Source organism: Hetaerina americana, unplaced genomic scaffold (genome assembly GCF_022747635.1).
Source record: "Hetaerina americana unplaced genomic scaffold, ioHetAmer1.1.p SCAF_5, whole genome shotgun sequence".
Taxonomy (NCBI): Eukaryota; Metazoa; Arthropoda; class Insecta; order Odonata; family Calopterygidae; genus Hetaerina; species Hetaerina americana.
This window is the reverse complement of record NW_027287095.1, coordinates 25,651,545-25,672,549: the sequence shown is the minus strand read 5'-3', so window position 1 is coordinate 25,672,549 and position 21,005 is coordinate 25,651,545. Positions and strand designations below refer to the sequence as shown.

General features: G+C 47.4%; 1 protein-coding gene across 1 annotated transcript in view; it reads right to left on the bottom strand.

Annotated features, from left to right (window-relative positions):
* LOC139693568 (homeobox protein cut-like) overlaps positions 1-21,005 on the bottom strand; it is a 441,104-nt gene that overhangs the window by 189,258 nt on the left and 230,841 nt on the right. The window lies entirely within an intron of this gene.

The window sequence follows — 21,005 nt, the reverse complement described above, 5'->3', positions numbered from 1 at the left end:
AAACGAGGACTTGTGGCAGTTATCGACGTTATAAGATACGCTAATGCAAGGCATCTGGCCAAGACTAACAAATGCGGAAATAAATGAACCTCGAGCCATGACAGCGGGAAAAGAACTAAGTCATGAGGATTAAAGAAACGATTAACTAGCTCAAAATTATCCAGATTAATTCAAAAGGTTAACGTTCTCTAGCCTTTCAGCCTTTTCACAAGTTCGACTCACTTGCAACACGGAAAGCAAACTCTCTACTAAAGCATGACCAAAGGAAGGTGTTGCGGAGGAGGCACGCAGTTCAATTATTCCCTAAAGGCTCAGCCAAACGTTTGAGGAATATATAGTATATATATATATATATATATATATATATATATATATATATATATATAAGGAAAAGGGATAGGAACACGTATAAAGGACGAACACAATAGAGGTGGGGAAGGCGGAATCGAACGGATCACAAGAGTAAAAATATTTCCTCAACCGGGACTCGAACACCGGATCTTTCCACTTGCCGGGCGGATGCTCTTAACCACTTGAGCTACCGAGGATATGTAATTCACCCTGAGATCCGTGGGTCTTATATGTCGCCAAGCGCCCCGATTCTTTAGCCAAGAGATGGCGTCAGGGGGCTGTTTCACCCACCAAAGGAGAAATAGACAATACACAAGAGGAAAGGACAGTGGTTAGAATTCATACAACATCATACAGGGAAAGAACAGTGCGTTTCGTGGCACGCATAGCCAGAAGAAAGAGATGAGCCACATTGGCCAAATACACATTCAAACACGAAATCCCGCCAAACGGCGAATGAATACTCATATATACAGAAACATATATAAGGAAAAGGGATAGGAACACGTATAAAGGACGAACACAATAGAGGTGGGGAAGGCGGAATCGAACGGATCACAAGAGTAAAAATATTTCCTCAATTACATATCCTCGATAGCTCAAGTGGTTAAGAGCATCCGCCCGGCAAGTGGAAAGATCCGGTGTTCGAGTCCCGGTTGAGGAAATATTTTTACTCTTGTGATCCGTTCGATTCCGCCTTCCCCACCTCTATTGTGTTCGTCCTTTATACGTGTTCCTATCCCTTTTCCTTATATATGTTTCTGTATATATGAGTATTCATTCGCCGTTTGGCGGGATTTCGTGTTTGAATGTATATATATATATATATATATATATATATATATATATATATATATATATATATATATATATATATATATATATCTGCAATCAAAATCATTACGAGAAACACTGCCGAGGCAAAAAAATTGAAAAGGATCTGTACAATCGAATGCCATACAGGAATTACGTAACGATACAGATCGTGCAGCGCCACTGAAAGAATTTGGCCTATTTATGAGGGAGAGAAAACGCTGGTCTTCAGGCGTATTGCAGTTTTAATCTTCGTCCCGACCTGGAAATGGTAGCGGGCGCAACAATGGGTAAGGCTAGTCAGTGGTGAGCGTGGATTGGCCGTCTGGAGGGACGCGATTCCCGGCGTGAGTTAATTGTTAGGCTTTGCCAAATAGTCTAAACCTCCACAAGACGAATTTAACTGTAAGAAAACCGTAAAAAATCACGTATGTGTTCTCTCCGAGCTTGACGACCCTTCAATTATGCAAAAAAATGCTTAGTAATTTACAAAGACTGGAGAATATAAGATATAAAAGCGTCTTATCGTGCTTAACCTCATAAAAATGAAATCGCTGCACTCCCACGATCGTAGAAATTACCAGGACTCACGTTGTCCACAACAACCGCATTACCACCGCTTAGTTTGGTGTCATCCTATCTATCGTAGTCCAAACTAGAACACGAGAGATAACCAAAATTAAAAATTTAGGCGGTCCACACCCAATACGAAAACCGTTTCCTCTGCAAGACGGGATTTTGCTGAATTCGCAAAAACACTTCTTCCTTCACGTGAATTCAACCTCCACCGATTACGAAATCCGAAAATGGACGAGTCGTCAAGTAATACTGAGTAACTTTAACCACATCTCTTTTAAGAACTCAAGACTCGATGAATGTGCCGTAAAATGTCGTACACTTAAGTATAAATATAGATGAGAAACTCACATTACGATTAAACGATGATTCACGTTTACTCACTAAATTCTGATCACTGCACAGAAGACTAGGAATTAATACTCATTTAGGAGTTGCGCTCGCGATCGATTGGTAAAAAATTGCATAATAATCTATAGGAGTGAGTTGAATTCTGGGAGGGGTACAAGGAGTTCAACCCTTCTATTCCTAAAACCCAACACACAAAAACCTTAAGGAACTTCACGACTTCCCGTGACATTGTTCGTGAAGAGGGGGGGGAAAGGGTAAAGGAGGGAAAGGACGACATAACAGGTGGGCCACGCGGGAAAACGAAAGGGGGCTCCTTCCATTTGATCGGAGACGAAGGAGAACGCTTTTTCTCCCCCGAGCCTTCCTTCCTCCCCTCCTCGTTCCCTTTCACTCACTTATTAGGCACACTCATAAGACGACCTCCCCCCCTTCTACCACCTACTCCCATCCCTTCTGCTTCCTCTACGGTTTCCCACCGTCCAACTCGCCCCCCATTCCGATCCATTTTCCTAAAACCGAACTCGCCTCCCTTGACCGGCTAGACGAACCATTCAGACCATAGCCTCGGGATCCACAACACGCAGTTCAATCCCCTCCCCCTCGAAAATGGAATCCTACCTTTCCCATTCCAACAGTAGGTCTTTGGTACACTCGATTTCCCTGAAGGACTTGAGTTCGTGGCACCTCAGAACAGCGTCACTGTTTAAGGAGCACGATAATGTTTCCGTAGACCCTTTTCCGGCACTTTATTAGTCACTGCATTTGCAACAAGGCGATATTGCACCACTGTGAATCCCGTTCTTTGCTTTCTGGATTATTCATACAGATGAAGCTCCATGTGATAAGAGCAGGATATATTAGATTTCTAGAAATAAACTATTTTCGAGGGTAAAATAAAAAGTTTTTGAGGATGAAGACCAAGGATGAAATGCACAAAAAAATGGGCGGCACAGATAAATACAATGGGCTCGTAAAATAAAACTGATAAGTTTAAGCAATCAAAGCGACGGAATTGTACCCATTCATAAATAATACCTTTCCCTAAAGACGAGCGTGAACGAATGAGCAATTGAAAGTACACCATCGAGTAAAGAAATATGAAGAATGCATTGTTCTGAAAACACTCTATCACCTTCGGATAGCCACGAACAAAACGGAGATTAACGAAGCTTATCTGGATGATTGTGTTCCTCCAGTTGTCTCGGATAACCACAACAATTTTTATTCCACAATTTCTCTCCCTCTCTCCACTGCCACACCCCAAATTTAAACAGCGGACTCACCGTTCACGCCGCGCCCCCGGGCGGTTGTTGACTCTCTCGCTTACCGTCTGCGGCCGGCCCTGTCTCCCCTCCCCCCTCAAAACCGAAAGGGACGTCGCTATCGACCATCGAAAACATTTCGGAAAGGGATGAGTGGGGGGGGGTAAATGTAGCGACGTGTTCTCCAGGGCCACGGATACATCGTGAACACACAAAAGACGCCGTTGCTGCCTCGTACACCCCTCTGCACTAATGCCCATCTCAAATCTACCCCCCTCCCCTTTACCCACCCGAGACCCTCCCTCCTTCTTTCACGGCCTCCGGAAGTCGGGACTACCTGCCTGCCGAGCCGCCGCGGGCGGGCGAGCCGATGACGGCTGAAATTCGTCCGCTTTCCCTAATCCATTTGAGCCGCGGGGGCCGAGTGTGAACAAAAATAAGTGGATCGTCGGAAGGAATGAACGAAATGAAATAGGTCAGTGATATTTATTTATACCGCAGGAGTTACTCTTGGCTGCGGCTACACTCTCCACGGCACCTATGCACGTTTGATATCGAAGACAAACGGAGTTGGACTACAAATTGGAGATCGATTATTGGTTAGTTATATTATTCAAAACAATTAGAATACTCTGCTTTTGTACATTCAGTAACCATAATGAAGTACCGAGTTCAAAATTTGAGATACATCCTATTAATAAAAACCCAGGAAGTCGGAATTAAAGACGCTGCAGTCCTACGACAACTAGTTGCAATGAATTCATCCTGTGAAAGAGCCAAGGATTTCAATACGCGTACGTGTATATGCTAATGAATTGTTTCTTGAGCGCTATGAATACATATTGCTAGTGGCCCTTTTTGCGCTTCTTCGACGAGAAGCCATACGGAGATCCATATAAGAAACGTTTAAGTCACAGTGAAATGAACTCCACGATCAAGAGTATTAGTATCTTCGAGTGGAGGGGTCTCGCAGCTTAAGTCTCTTGGAGTACGTTTATCCCTCTAAAAAACTGTTTATGGAAAGAAATAAATCAAAAGATGGGAGTATTATAGGAGCAATGTGATCATGAAAATCACCGTAGGTTGGCGAGGAACGGAGTGGGAAGGTGTGCCCGGGGATGAAAAGGGTTCCGCGATCGTGAAAATGCGCAATTCAATAAAACCAATCGGTCCCTTAGCTCCTAATTATCCTCGCCAAAACGACCTCCGCGACGCATTACTTTTTACCGCATTCGTCATCCCTCCTGTTCTCTCTCTTTTTCCTCTTGCAAACGCGGCTTATTCGTTCGGAACGGTCACATCTGCACGATTGACGCATTCCCCTCGCCTCGAAAAAAATGCAGGAATAAACGAGAGAAAAAAAGTGAGCGTGTTGGAGAGCGAGGGCGATAGAAAGAGAGAGAGAGAGAGAGATAGACGGAGCACTCTCTTTTTCGCCGTTCCTCGCCCGGGGCAAGAAGGTCTCATCCTCTGCTCTCCCACCTCCCGCGGCGGTGTCACGCGATCCCGTGTTCGACTGTTAGGCAGTGGGGGACGAATGGAGAGGTTGGGGGATCGGACTTTGGGGAGGGGGACTGGGCTACCTTGCAGCGATCCGACGACGGCGGCCTCTTTGGCCGGCAGGTGCATAGCTCTCCTAATGACTTCCACGGAGGCAGGTTAGGGAGGTGGGTCGAGAAGGAAGCGAGTGGGGAGGGAGAAGCAGAGGTGTGGGGGAGGCCTGAGAAGAAAGGCGAACCCGGGGCCGGGGGGAGGGGGAGAGAGAGAGAGGATAGACGAACGAGAGGTGGCGGAGGGACGACGTGAGGAGAGAGTTTCCCCTCCCCGACGGTGGCGGAAGAAAGACCAAGACTGCCTAAGACGCTTTTATTAGTTGACCAAAACGCAAGTCTGCCGGGAGAACTTGCGCGTTTGACGCACCCACAGTTCCCTGGATGCGAGCGAACGAATGAGGAATGCGCGACAAATTGAATCGGGGATCCCGGGGGAAACGAATAACATCCCCCAATCGGGAGAGGCCCGTGGCGAAATTTTCGAGGTAAAAATGAAATTCGGGCCATTACTCCGGTCCCATTGTGCGAATGTAATGAATTGGTGTAGTTAAGACACGTATTAATGCGATCATTCCTTTAACGAGTAAAAATCAGTCGGGATGAGAAGCAAAAATGAGCGCCGGCAATATGAGAAATCGGTGGAGAACAATGGAGGGAAAGGTTTCGGACATTAAATTGAGAAACGATGTTAATTTTCGCCCTTTCTTTGCCTGCCACCGCGCTTCCCTGGCTAGTTTTTGGCTAACCGAATTTTCCTATGCGTTCTTTTTTTCACTCGAGGTCATCATTCATGTCTGGCGGTCATTAGCTAATGGCATCGATTATTAGCCGGAAAAAGAGACCGCCTTAAGACTCGAGGGGGCTGCTTTAAGATTTAATGCTTTAAAGGACACCAAGGACAAAAAACGTCCGAAGATAACGGCCATATTTTCAAAGAACCCTCCGAAACGCACAATTGCCGCCTGCGAGCGAGTTCTTTTGCTAAGCAGCCGATGAGCGTAATGGAGGGATATAAACAAGGGCACTTCCCGCACGAAAATTAACGAACTGAATAAAAAGGGTCGTCTTATGATTTTAATAAGTAAAATATTAACGGGTGCTTATGGAGACATAAACACGGAACACTGGGACTTAATGGGAATCGGGACGCAAAATAGAAGCCACACACACAAAAAAGTAAAGAGAGCTGAGAGCGGGTCGCGACAGATGCTACGCTTTTTCATGCGTTTCTGCACGTTTTTGAAGGGAGATCGTGATCTCCTTTTCTCCCGATAACGCTGATATTTTAAAGGTTGGGTGGGAGAGACCTTTTCGGTGGAAAATGGGAAGAAACATGAAAAAAAAGGACCGGGTGTCGGGGTGGGTGGGGTAGGGGGGGAATGAATATATACCTGAGCTTATTCCCGCGTTTGATCGGGGAACGATGCAGTCGTGCCGTGGAGGCGATCGTTGTGGGCGGGGTGGAGTAGGGCGGGCGGGAGGGGGAGGGGTTGGTGGCGAACCCGCGTTAATGGAGGAGGGAATGGGGACGATTAGGGAACTTAAAAAGGTGCGCGGACGCTAATGTGCATCGAATCGGTTGGGAACGGGGAATGGAGGGGAGTGTGGGAGGGGGGCGGGGGAGTTTGGGAGGAAGTGCGTCGAGAAGGCGAGACGGGAGGGTGAGGATGGGTGAGAGAAGATGGCGCAGTAGTTTGGCGGCTACGAAAAACGCGACAAATCGTCGGTTGGCAAGTCGGAAAGGGGAAAGGAGTGAAAGGGGAGGGGAGAGAGAGATGGAGAAAGAGAGAGAGACAGGAGAGATATATAGAGAATGGAAAAATCGAACCGCCCTCGCTTCCTTTTTTTCACTCCTTCCCTCGGAGGCGAGACAGGTAAGAAAGGAAGTGTGGAGAAGGGGGGGGCAGAGAGAGAGAGGTTGAGGGGGCAAGACGGTCTCCCCCTCCCACCATTCTCCCGGCGACGGTCGGGTGATTTATAGGAATTGATCTTTGTTGCGGGCTGTTGGACAGATTGCTTTTGATTGATTGATCGCTCCCGGGGTTTTTAGCGATTTGCCGATTTGTCAGGAGGAGGGGGGTGTGAGGAGCGTGGTGGTAAGGGAGAAGAGGAAGGGGAACCATACGGCATAATGGGGGCGAATGTGAGAAAGTTGAGTCGGGGAATCGGAGGAGAGGGAGGGAGGCGGAAGGGGGAGAAGGAAAAGAAAGAGAGGCCAAGAAAAAAAGGACAACGCAGAAATTGACGGCGACAATGGAAGGAAAAGGCATTTGCGGTATTAAGGCTGGGTGGCGCGGGGCTTCGATTTCCATAGACACAAGGCTTGACAGCGAGGCGGTGAGGAGGGTTGGGAGGAGGAAATCGGAAATGAATGAGAAAATGTCTCCGAGAAGGTCATGCGCGGACGGTCGCATGAAAACGATTTCCCGAACGAGATCAATTAAAGCGATTACTCATGTTATGGGGCAGATCTTAGGTGATAAAATAAATTTCGGGAATGGATATTGATCCCTCAATTCCGTCGCGACCGAATGACGATTTACGAAAATGAAATTGCAGGTGTGCAGAAAAGTAGCGGTAAAAGCCAAGGCGATTATATCACTCAATGATACGTTGGATGGATTATTACAACACTATGGATGGATATCTTTAATTCGTCCTGAAAAGCTATTTCCATCAAAAGAGGGTTTCCTTTTTCCCTTAACTGAATGAGATATAATTTCCTGGAATGTTCACAACATTATATACATGCCGGAATTTCCCGATGCTACTTCAAGTTGACGAAATTTTGGGAAAATATAACTTTCATAATAAGCTATTTAAGCAACCTTAACGCTTACAATTTAATTTTAGAAGACACTAAAAACCTCTTAACTAATAGGTTGGTCATTTATATATTCGTCCAAATGTATTTTTACACACACAATTATATAACAGGAATTCATTCTGACGCCACGAGTAATATTTATATTAGCGTAAACATATCCATGACTGAAGCCGTTCGGCAAGGACGATTGTTTATGGGGGCATAAAAATGCGAAAGAATACGTGAGTCGCTGATATAACGTTTGGCTGATTTAGGATCCGAAACTCCCCTCCTCCACACAACAGTTCCCCGCAGACGACGCCTTCACGACGCCAAACCAATGGTAAATGGGAGCGCGCGGAAGGCCACCGGCCTAATAAAAAGGAAATAACCGAAATTCGAACGCTCTATCTCTCTTTCTCTCTCCCGCTTTACAAGCGGCGGTGTCATTTCCGCATCGTGTGGTTATCGAGACATGAGAGTGAGAGAGGGAGAAGGACAGAGGGGGCTTCGAATGACCCTCTGCCTCGGGAGAGGGGGTGGGCAAAACAAGAAAAGGTGGCGAAGCATTTGTATGCCCGCACGAGGGCGAGGGGAGGGGAGAGAGAGGACTGAGGAAGATTAAAGAAACGTTAGGAGGGGGATGTGGGTGGGTGGGCGGAAGGGGGAGGGGGTGGTGGGTGGGTGAGACGTGTGAGGAATCGTTTCGATAGAGGAGAGTGGAGTGAGAGAGAGAGAGGATTGAGAGAATGGGAAGGGGTCGAACGAGGGCGGCTTTGAAAGGAGATAAGGAGAGAAGCCTTCGGAAAGGAAGTAAAGAGGGGGTGAGGGGGCAAGGAGGGGTGGGGAATCGTCGATGGGAGAGAGTGGTGAGGGAGCCAAGGGACGAAAAAAAAATTGAACTCCGATATAAATAAAAGAAACATCGGTGGAAGGCCATCAGGCGGAACGACTTCGAGTGGAATTGAAAACCGAATGCTTTGGTGTGGGAGGAAGGCTGTTGGGCAGACGTTGAGGAGGGACGGCAAGGGTTGGGTGGGCTCGACCAGCAGGCCAACTGTCGTTCTTTTGAGAGGAAGCAATGGGGTGGGTAAGCCGTGGGAGAAGTGAGGGTTGCTTGGGTGAGGGAAGGAGGCTATTGGAGAGTCAAGAAGTGTTAGACGAGTCAGAGCTATCGGTAAAATCTCCACAACCTCCTCCAAGGGGTAAAAAAAATAACTTTCGACGATCCAAAATTTGGTGCTTCCCCCGTGCGATAAGCAAAGGAACGTCTGTTGGACCTCGGGAGATAATTGCTTCACCTCGTACACGTGTCATACTTAGGAGCTAATGCCATTAATATTAGCACGCTGGAGATGGCGTGCAACGCATACAAATACACAAAATACTGCATACGCAATTACCATAAAACGCATACAAAGGCGTTAATGATTCAAAAAATGCTATTGAGCACAAAATAAATATGAAATAGCCATACAGGAATCACCATACTGCAATATACGGAGAGGAATACAGCACAACCGCTCCTTGCCATTTAACGTTAGGTACTTGGCAAAAATATTTTCGCCTCGTTCACTTCAATTGGCATTAGTATCCGGTGAAATGATCAAAGGCGCTCCCAGAGATGCGCTCGCTACTAGTTTAGCATCACTTCTCCTGGAAAACATCCATAAAATATTTTTACAACGCTCGCGCAAGCCCATCCGAATGGACCTTCCCATAGTCCCGTCCCTCTCAATGAATCGAGTTACGCCACCGCGATTCGTCGATAATTTGAGCCTAATGAAGAAATTTCCTGTGGCGTGACGTAACTAATCCTTTTATTGCCGAGGAAAAATAAGTAAAAACAAGTGACTCAAGACTGTCGCGAATTTGGGAAAGGGGATAAAGATGAAGAGTTATAAGGGGTTGGGGGCGGAATAGGAGCCGCGATCTGGAGGGTTGTGGCATAAAAGTACGGCAGAGAGCGAGAGAGAGTAATGGAGTAAATCTTGCCTCTACCACCTCATCCCACCACTCACCAAAGTGGCCGGAAAACTCCCTACCCCCTTTTCCCCCCCACGCACACACATATACACGCACGCTCTTTATAACCTCTCGATTTCAAACCTCCCCGACCACATTACCACTCCCATTTAACGACGCCAAACACGCTAACCAAGGTAATAACCTTTAAAACCCAACACACCATTGGACATCCCCGATGGAGTCTAGCAAGGCGTAAAATCAAACACGAAAGAAAATAATATAATCTGTCCTAATGGACATGTGTGCATTTTGGGTATCGAGTTCAAACAAGTTCTCGTCTCAGAGCACCACCACAATTTGACCAGATAGTAGTGATGCCAGAGGCAATTTTGCCCGTGGATTGATCTCGCTTTATTTTTACGGTTAGATTACACTTACAGCAGGGCGAGTCGAACTGAGTTCCGTGACGGACTTGTTAACAAGCGATTTCAACAGCGGCGACCCAATTACGAATAGCGAGTGAAAGATTAAGCGTAATTTAAAGGAGCGGATCGATATTCCCGCTTATGTTTATTCTTATAAAGGCGACCACGAGCTGGGCCGTCGCTCAACAAAATGGCAGGACTCGGTCCATTACGATAGATTACATATTTGCCGAACATCCTCAAATTTTTGTTTGATTCCATGCCCTCCAGCTCCTTTCTCTTCCGACGGACCGAAATAGCTTACTCTTGCGTCACGGAAGTCCACTAATCTCTTACGACAGGCCCTGGAAGGACTAATTTTAATTTCTAGTTCGATGCCAATCGCTATTGAGCCGTTTTCTAAATTTGGCTTCCGAAATTGGCAAGATATCGGCTCCCCACGCGGCATATTAAACAAACCAGATACCTTGAAATTTGCTCCCCAAAGAAATGTCAAAATAATGTGGTCGGGAGGACATTGTTCGTTTAATTCGAGGCATGTCGACGCTGGGGATTGATGGGGAAAATGAGTAACCGGAGGGAGGAGGAGGGACCGCTAGGAGAAGAGGTAGGGGTCAATTTTAAAGCAACAGATATTCCGGGCACTAGCGCGAGGAAAAGCGAAAGATTCCCGAGAAAACAGAAATAAAGGTACACGCCCGAAGGACTCATCGATTTTCTGACAATACAAATGTCGTTCAATTCAGTCATAAATTATTTATGATCAGACTGCTGATAAGAATGGCCAAAAGATTTCCATCGCACGGAAAATGGACTCGAATTTCTGTTTTAACCCCCAATGAATGACACACAATGTTTCCAACTGCTGCCCCACCCACCGCTATTCCTCCAGAGTAAGTTCCGGTCTTTCCGCATGCAAGATAAATTATTCCAGAAGCGATAAATATTCTCGCGGAGCCGACAATATACTATTCCGCCTCCATCGACACCCAAAGACCTCCGCCAACGAGTAGCGCCGATTATAAAACATTACTCCGTGAATACATTTTAACGCCGAGTCGACGCAAGAAATTACCACCTCGAATAATTTGTATTTTTACACGCTGCTGCGTCAATCAAACAGACGCAGGAGAAAGAAGCGATGACGGCCGGAGCTCCCTTGGTATAGGAGCTCACTTGCTAGGCAGCTAATAGGAGGGGGGAGGCATTTGCAAGGAATGTTTTTTGGCTGAGGCGTGGGAAAAAACTTACGCATTGTGGGGGGGGGGAGGCGGAAAGAGAAAAGTTGTGAGGGACAGAGACGGAGGATGGGAGGAAGAAAGAGAGAGAGAGAGAATGAGCGAAGAGGGCCGACTTGTGTTGTGAGCTTATTTCGTCCACAGGTGGGCAGACGGGAGAGGAGGAAGTGCAGGGGCGAGGGGTGGGGAGTAGTGAGGCCCTCGGACATCTACATCATGGCCGTTTGCGGGTGGAAGGGGCAGGCAGGAGGGGAAAAGGAGAAGGCAGGAGAATAAAGGGTTATGCATGGGATCTTAAGAGGATGAAGGAGGGGGTGGGGGGCTGGAAGGAAGTGAACGGAGAGAAGAGGAATGGCAACAGCCGCAGGTGAAGGACGGGTTGCGGGTGGCCGGAATCGGGAATTTTGGATCCCTCCCCCACACCCCCTCCTCCCCACCGATTCCACGACTAGGCCGCGTGCGGCGTTTGCGAAATTCGAGAGAATTGGCAATAAGCTCATGCCGCGCGCGTCGGGAAGCTTGAGTGATGCCTTCCACGAAAAGTTAGAACAGCGTAATATTCTATTACGAGAAAAAAATTATTCGGTTTCGCCTGCTTTGGAATAGCCATTTCTTTAAACTGCTCCCATTAATTTAGAAAATCAGGATATGAAAAAAATATTCAAAAACTTGGATACTTCTGTGATCGATTACTAAAATATCAATTAATTTGTTTTTCCTCGATGAACTGCCAGGATCAAATAGACGTGTGTCACAAATTAAATGACTCTTGAGCTAATGGTACAAATGAACGCCAAAACGTCTAACGAAGCGGTCAGTCCTATGGCCTTACTCAAGTCATGTTGGAGCAGTCTAAGTGATTCCAATCCACATTCGAAGGTGAATGCCCTTTAGTCACGTACACCAACGAATCTTTAATTTTCCCTTCGGCTACAGTTTCACCACCAGCGGTGACGTCCCAACGCCTACCCCCTCCTAATGCTCTCTCTATTCACATCCCCCAAGTAACTGCTCTTTTGCCGGTTCCCCCCAGCCCGCATTTCGACAGCTTCAAACCCCAGACGGCTAAGAACACATCATGACATGTTCTTTTACGCTCCGTCCGCATCGCTGGCGGAAGTTGTTGCGGGGGGCGGGGGAGTCAGATCGACGGATCGGTGGGCGGCGGCTCATCCCGCGGCCGGTAGCGACGTCGTGACAGGGCGGAGGAGGTGGTGGAATTCCGTAGTCGGGAGGAAGGAGTGATGTGGAGATAAGGAGGACGTCTCCGAGTCCACGGGTCTTCAGTGCCGGTAAGGACTGCGCAGAGTGGGAGGGAAGGCGCGAGAGAGGACGGAGAATGGTTAGTTCCTGCGGGATGCCAGAGGGGAAACCCGTCTGAGCGCTTGAGGGGAGAGGGAGGATGGAAGGCGACATGCAGGAGGGCGAACGAAGTTGATGAATTGGGGCGATTTATACTCGTCGAAACTCTTGGGAGAGGGCGCGGAGGGGCAATAGCACGCACTTTGGTTCGGTTGGGAGAGGAAGGGAGTGAGGAAAGGGGAAGGAGGGAGGAGGCAGACGTGCGGGAAAATAAAATTATCACTCCTCTTTCCCTTTCCTCTATGAATTTAAAAATAAAAATCGAAGTCACTGGTCTGAGAAGGAGATGTATGAAAGAAAGATAAAGATCTCTGACGTTTAGTTTGTACCCCACCTCCCTTGCGGCCCACTAAACACTCATAAACCCTCCTCCTCCCAATCTCAGGCCGTAGAATCAATCACCCGCTGTTACCGAGGAATTTGAACAAAATTACGTGAATGAAAAATATAGTCACGGGGTACGCGTGCGACGGGAGCTCACGGAAGTCGCGACGCAGGTCTGAAAAAGGTCGCGCCGTGGCTAATGGGCCCTGTTGCCCTTTGCCATTTTTCCCCGATAGGGACCACCGGTTAAAGACGTCGAGCAACGCAGCCCGGGGAGCCAGGAGCATTTCGTTCCGGGTTGAAGGGGCACTTTTTCGGCGTGGAATGATTGGCGGTGTGAAATGATATAAGGAAAGCAATCCGGACAGAAACGTCTTATTTCAAATTCTTCAGTTCTTTCCCCAGAGGTTACCTCAGGGGTCAAACCACCCCACTACCCTATAGTTCCTGACGACTCCCAGACCTTTTACCTGATGCGTGCCGCTTGGCTGTTCAGGGAGAGGTGATTTACGATTGCAACCCTCGGGAAAGGGGTGACACGCACAAAAAAATACGATAAATGAAATCCTCTCGTGTCGTCGCATGTAGAATCTGCGATTAGCAAGCTTGATGGAGACGGACGAGATTTTATGCGTCCCGCGTGATCACGCGGATGCACTTTCACGTCCAAGGCGGCGACATTTCATTAATTAAACCGGAGGAGACAGGAAAAACCCGGCGGGGAAAACGATATGAAAGTCGTTCCGTATCCCCTGAGAATGGCACAACATTACAGAAAGCGGGGGCTTAAATTCCAGCGTCGATTAACCGAGATAAAAAAATGCATTCAACTGCTCGTGATGCGTGATGTACACAGAGGGAAAACGCTGATAAATCTCCGTGGACGATTTGAACGGTGGGATACCGCGTGCTAAAGCGACAAAGACCGCCTCTGCGAACAATATGGGAAAACGCTTCCGGCAGGAAATAAATAATAGCGTCTTCCAAAACCGTCCCTCGCGAAGGTTACCGGGAACACCGCGGGTCTATGCGACGGAACAGGTTACGCCATCGAGACGGGGGTGGAAAGCGCAACAGGGGGGAGGAAACGAGGAATGGGTCGCGGAATCCATTAGCCCTTTAAGCCTACTTCGTCTTCTATGCACCTTGCATTCAATTAGCACGCTATACATTTCGCTTCTGCGGTCTTCTACGGTGGGGTTAGGTGCCTGCGAAGAGGGTGCAACTCGCCCCGACACCCTGGTCGGAGTCGAGGTTTTGAGCTCCGCTAGTTAGATTCGGTGAATAGAATGGACGATTGAAATCGTTTCGGAAATGTTTCAGGTATAAACTCCACCAGCCAACTCCCATGAAGCCTGACTATTATAACACATATACGACCACTATGGGATTTTTCACCCACAAAGTGAGCGTAACTTGCAATTCTAGCTCCTTCGGTCTTAGGCAATTTTTTATCTATAAAAGGGTTCCAATTGACTATAAAAGGTATCTCCCGCATCCTTCACTTTGTAAGCAGATTTCGTCATGGCTCTCATCTCGGGGAATTCCGAAGACCTTGGTAAGCATCCCTATTGAAACTAATATTTTCCCATACACAACCGAAAATCACCCAAGTTTACTGTTTTTTTGGTGCCAAACTTAACGCGATTCATTTACGAAACTTATTTCGCTATGCCTCATGAGGTGTTTAAAAGTATAGAGGTTCATTCGGGGAGATGCGCCGCTAAGAAGCTTTCGCGCAGGATCCCCAGTGGGACGGGGGATCGCAACCTCGCTCCCCCCTACCTCCAGTCTCCCTACCCTCCTCCCCCTATTTATTTCTCTAACCCCTTTTCAGAGTTCCTCTCCATCTCGTTCGACAACAAGCCTTTCTTGTTCTTCACCCCTATTTCTCACCAATGGTTCATTCCTCCTCTCACAATTCCTTTTCTTTTCCAGCTCGCTTGCACAATCCTCAACCCATTCACTTTTTCCAATAACTTCCCTCCTTGCTTTTTCTTTTTGAAACCCTTCCGACCCCGTCTCGCTCCAATCTTTTCCAATCAGCCCCCCCCTCTCTCCCTTTGCTATATTCCTTCTCGCTGCCGGCACGGTCACAGCGATGCCCCCATATATCCCCCGCTCTCATCACCAAAACCAAATCCCCTCTCCCGTCCCAACTCCCCTTCATTTTTCTCACTCCTAGACAAACACGCACTTTTGTTAACCCTACGATCTTTTCCTGTTTTTCCCTAGCTATCACTCATCCTCCTTCGACCCACAAGAGCTTTATTCATTTCGGAAGTTTCGACGGCTAGTGCTCGCAGTGTTGGTGGCGTTCCCTTCCGTTTACTTCGCCTCTTGCTGTGTCCATTACGTGCCAGTTAGCGCGAACGAGCCAAGGAAATGAGGCGAGAGGTTAGGAAAATAGAAAGATGGGTTGGAAAATACTTGGCATCCGCGATGGATCAATTTTCTCATTTCCAATTCTTTCCTCTTAACGCCACAGCTAATTTAGAACGTCGGGACAGTTTCGTTGGTTTTTAATTGGGTTCGCATCTCATTCGTTCGTTTAGAATCCACGGGAGTTCGAATTGCAGCGCGTCACCCAGGTCATTTCGTTTGCCACCCTTTTATTTCACTGGAAACCGAAATATTTGGACGCGAGAGAAATATAGAGAGCTGGGAGAAAAAAAAGCGTACCCCTGCATCGTTGCAACCTTCTCCTCACCTCCTCCACCACCACCCCTGACGAATGAAATAAAAATAAACCTATCCTCCTCACGCCACGGCGCGATTCCAGGGTCGGATCGTCCTTTTTTTTTATCTATCAACGAGCATGTCCGTGAGTAGTGTGGGTGCGGGATCAGAGGGGATAGGGAGCTTGAAGAGGGTGTTTCCCCCCATCGGGTCCATCCGATGGCATCACACGGAATAAAAAATAACTGCTTTTTGCGAGGATGAGGAGAGGGGATAGTGGGGAGTCGTGTTTGGGAGACGGGGGGAGGTTGTCGTAGGGGTGTTACCGAAGTGGGATGAAGGGGGGCGGGAGGGTTGGGGAGAGTAAGGCCGAGGCGAAAAAAAAGAAACGAACAGAAATAATCCCTATCGTCCCGAACTCCTATTTCTCTCTCGCTACACCCCAACGTACGAACGGGCTCACCCTAAGAGCACCCCCCACCCGGGCTCCCTAAAAAAATAAATAAAAATAGGGGGAATAAAAAGAAATGGCACTCTCCGCCGATTCCTGATTTGATCTCCGTCCTCTTTAACTTGAACCTCAAAAGGTCCATCAAGCGGCCTCCTCTCCTCCCCTCTCCGCCCACTTTGCTCCCGGTATCCACCCGAAGCCTCCCCAAAGCCTCTCTCCTCCATCACCACCTCCCCCATCACGCCTCGCTCGGAATCATCGCATCCAATCCACCTCCTCCTCCCCATTCCCTAGGAAAAAAAGCCAAACTTCCGTCCTTTGGCTTCTCACGGACACCGAAGCAAAAACCACCAATTCCCTTGCCCCAACTTCACCCTCTCGCACCCGCTATAGAAATACTTAGAACTCGGGAAGAAGAATCCCCCGCAGAGAATAAAAAAGGAAAGTGAGGCAAGGGCCGCCACACTCACGCCTCGAAGTCTCCATCCCGTCGTCGTCGGGACAACTCAAGGGGTAACAAGTCACGTGTCTTCCCCCTCTCCCTTCCTCTCTCCCCTTACCACCAATTCGCACGCACTACCCTCTCCATCCTGTGCGTGTGTATATACATATGCACACACACACACACACACACACACTTTACATACATATCACACTGCTCGATTGTACCACTATTTGCATTTCATATGATCCACTCCGGTGGAGAGGCAATAAGTATATTGGAGGGAGAACAATATAAATTATGACATTGATATTCCACGGACTGATTCTTTTATGCCGAACCCTTATGAAAATACATTTTCTCACTCGTTACGAAAAGAAAATGAGCAGTCCATATAACGAATAATTATCCCAATATATAATCACCCTATTAGAGAATACTATTGCGTAATGATGACTTGTGGAAGCTCTATTTTTAAAATGTTCTCTATGTCTGAGCACTATAACATAAAAATCACATAAAGGGAAGAGCGAAATTATAATTATTCCGATTTCCAGTACAGCCGTTTACCACTGGGCACCCATTATTCATTAAAGAAGAAATATTACGTCAACTGAACCATGAAACGAAAAAAAATTAAATGGTGGATATTGGCTGGGTGAAGGGAACGGAACGTTGGAGATCCCCTAATAATCCATCTATTTCTATTGCCATCGGATCGCGCGAGACTCCTGCCACCGAAGAAGTTCGCCTTTCCTCACGCCCGAAAAAACACGTCTTCTCTCACCCCTCCCGTTCCCCCATCCCCCATGCTATCCCAAAGGCGACGAAAACCTCCGGCATCTCCTCACGCTCCCACAGATTAAGGCGACAAGCGGCTTACAGGGGGGAGGGAGGGAAGGGCTTGACGGAGAGGGAAGGAGGAGGAGGAGGAGGTGGGGTTGGGGAGAAGTGCTCTCGGGTGGGGCAAGTTTGAATGGGCGAGGGATGTCGAAACAAGCATCTTTCTGGGATGAGGGGGAGGATCGGAAGGGGGGGACGATGGTCGTGATGGAAGGAGAGAATGAAGGAGAAGGAATGACGATCGTTAAAAACGGCGACACCGACGGAAGAAGAGACGATGGGGGGGGGGAATATCGAGGGGAATGACGGGAGGAGGAAGCGGGAGACAGGGTGAGGCGGGACTTAAGGAAAACCGTGATTGGAAATTTTCGACGGGAGTAGTAATTGCTCCGAGGCTTTTATTTCGTCTCGTATTGTCACGTTCTTCTCCCTTTAAGACTCGAAAGAAAACGAAACGAATGGGAGCCTTTACTCGAACTGCGTGACCGCAGTGCCTATGTAACACGGAGGCATGAGCCCTAAATCACTCCTAAAACACGATTACCCCAGAAACTGTCTAAACCCGAACACAGATCCAACGCAAACAGTGACGCATCCGTTATGTAAAGTCTAAACCTTTATTTCTAAATCCCTCTATTTAGAGACCGTATTTTTTATGCCTGATATTGCCTAACGAATGACAGGCACACGAGGAGGTCATCGCGTCTATGAGGTCTCTATAAACAATGAACCAACGATGGGGCTCGATCAATTTGATGGAATCCTAAATTTGTCTTTCTTCATCTTCGTCGAAATTTGCCAATGCAGCAGCGTACAGAGTCGATCTTGACGTGGTGGAGAGCGGAGGGCAGGTGGGCCTGAGGCTTACGCGGCCGACAAATCGCGTGGGCCGGACGGATGCGTGATCCATGGTCAGGGATCCGGACGGTCTGGAATAAATGCGTATAATGAGAGAGAGGAATGCGGCGGCAATTCGGAGAACTTTGGTCCCTGCTCGACCTCACGCTATTAAACAGCGCGCACAACTTCCTTGGTCCCTTGAGAGAAACCGGAGCTTATGATAGTACGTAATGTTTTCGGGGTAAAATAAGATCAATTCCAACCCATAACCCGATCCTTCCAGTTGGATAACGATTTGAACTAAACTACATTAATTCAAGCCCTTAAACTTATGTTAGATCGGACGATTTTTTTGGCCGGAAACTCCTTTATTTCTACAACCCAAAACAAAAAAACATTACGATCATTAAAATTTATCAACCGATCACCTTTGTACCTAATTGCCCTGGTATCACGGCTTATTAATTAATATATAGCATAAATGTACGCGTTAAAAAGTATACCTACTTCAGCCTTCTTCTTCATATTTTACAAGCTTAACCCTCCGTTGTTATCCACCAAATAATTAAATCGCAAACTATAAATATAAGATCACGATTCAATTATTGCATATATTATTGGAGGGCTTATTAGATAAAACTAAAAGGTTCTGAAAACGAAAATAGCGATGGCGTCACTGGGCGTAGCGAAAATGCCCATTGATCCGATTACCTGAGCAACACCGTAATAAACTGATCGAGTCGACCTCGACGAAAAAATAAATAAAATCCCGAACGGCATTTACGAAGTTTTGGCGACTGACGCGATCCCGACGAAATGATATAAGAAAAAAATAAATCCCCCAAAAAATATGAAGTGCGTGTTCGAAGCTTATCCATTACACGCCCGAGACATAGTCATAAAAAAAGGCCGACGGGATTGCTGAGCATCTTCCCGTGATCACCGGAACCCACACCGAGGCCATCGTCTCCCCCGATATCCAATTTGTCTCCTTATAACCCTGTGAAAGTATGAGAGTCAGGGAGGGTAGCACGGGGAGCAGTAATCGAAAGCCCGGGCCTCTTCCCCACATATCGACCCCCCCCTCCCTTGGCCAACGTCTTTACGTTACTCTTCTTTTTTTTCAACACTTTCGAAGGGGTGTGGGGAGTGTATACGAGCACCGTGCCACACCCATCACGCTTAACGCGCCCGCCATACTCCGTAAAATAAAGAACCGCCAGGGGAGGCGCTGGGGGTTCCGCTCGGGTGCGGGTCTAAGAAAGTTTTCCCCGGGTGTACGGGAGCCATTTCGAGAGATTGTGCTCCACATCCCCTGCTCTTCTCTCTTGATCCTCTTTCCCCCACGCCTCGGGCCTAGGGTCGAGTGAGCGGGGGGGGGGGAGAGGGGGGAGTTTCGCACCACCCCTTCACTACCCCATTCTCTCGGACGAATCTATGATGGTGTACCGAACGGGTGACACTGCCTGAGTTTATTATACTTCACCGTAACACGTCCAGGACTGTTTGAAAGGAGTCTTCGGCGGGGTGCCAGACCGAGGGCGTCATTACGTTTCCAATTAAATCAATAGTAAAATCATTCAGCACAGCAACAGGTGTCTGGGGTATAGGTTATTCAGGTTTTTAACAATATTTAACATTTTTAGATGGGACCTACACTATCTGGTACGAAGCAAACGTTGAGAAGTATCCGAATCAAACTTTTGCAATTAAAATAATAAACATACAATTTCCAACCAAACTCAAACTACCTCTTCTCATTAGTTTCCTTAGTTTCTATTGCTCCCTTTACATTCGATATTACTTTTTATTTCCCCCTCTCCAAATATCTAATACCCTCTTCGTCTCCCTCCTGTCCTTCAATTCCCATCGCCTGAAGAACCCTCCTTATCAGTTCTAGTGTGAGCATTCGAATCCATTGCCCTAAGGGGGGGGGGGGGGGTAGAGAAAGAGGGAAAGGATCTTCTCGTTCAATCAAAAATCAGAGCGGCTTTTCCCTGCTCTTCTCAACACTTCCCCAAACGCCTTGGACGTTCCATAATATTTTCCCACCCTGCCTCTTTCTCAGGGCACTGTAACGAATGCGGAGGATTACGTGACGAGGGATGGGTTTCCACCCCCACCTCGGAACGCGAAGACCCATGAGAGGACGATACGTTTGGTAAGACGATCTCCGCAGGTAACGAGAAAAGTTGAAGAACGACCCTTAACGGCCCTCGGTCTAAGCTCCCTTATTTATGGCCTAGAAAAACAAGGATGCTATGTGGGTCAGTGCTACTCCGTTCCAAAGGAACAAACGGACCTCATAGAGCAAACGCATTTTCCTGATGTCATATCCATGATTCCAAAACGGAACGTAAGTTCATTTCATCAAAAAACTTAGAGAAAAATACAACCATGCGAAGGCGAAATAAATTAATATACCAACACACAAAAGTCATAACGGCAATGACTGAAGGTGATAGCTATTCCAACAAGAGTTTTTTTTCAAATCATCTCATACTAAGTTCTCTAGTCGGGAGATAAAATAAGGGGAATAATTGTTCCCAGGAGCTTTCACATATACCTAGGTTGAAGTTCAGCGAAACGCTCGAACGACTGCAAAATCAATTCCCCGCCAATAATTGGTAAAAGTGATGGATAATTGAATTGTGCTTTTTTTTTCATTCCAACGACATCGGTATTTTTAAATCAGAAATCCATGCATGGTTGAAACCATTG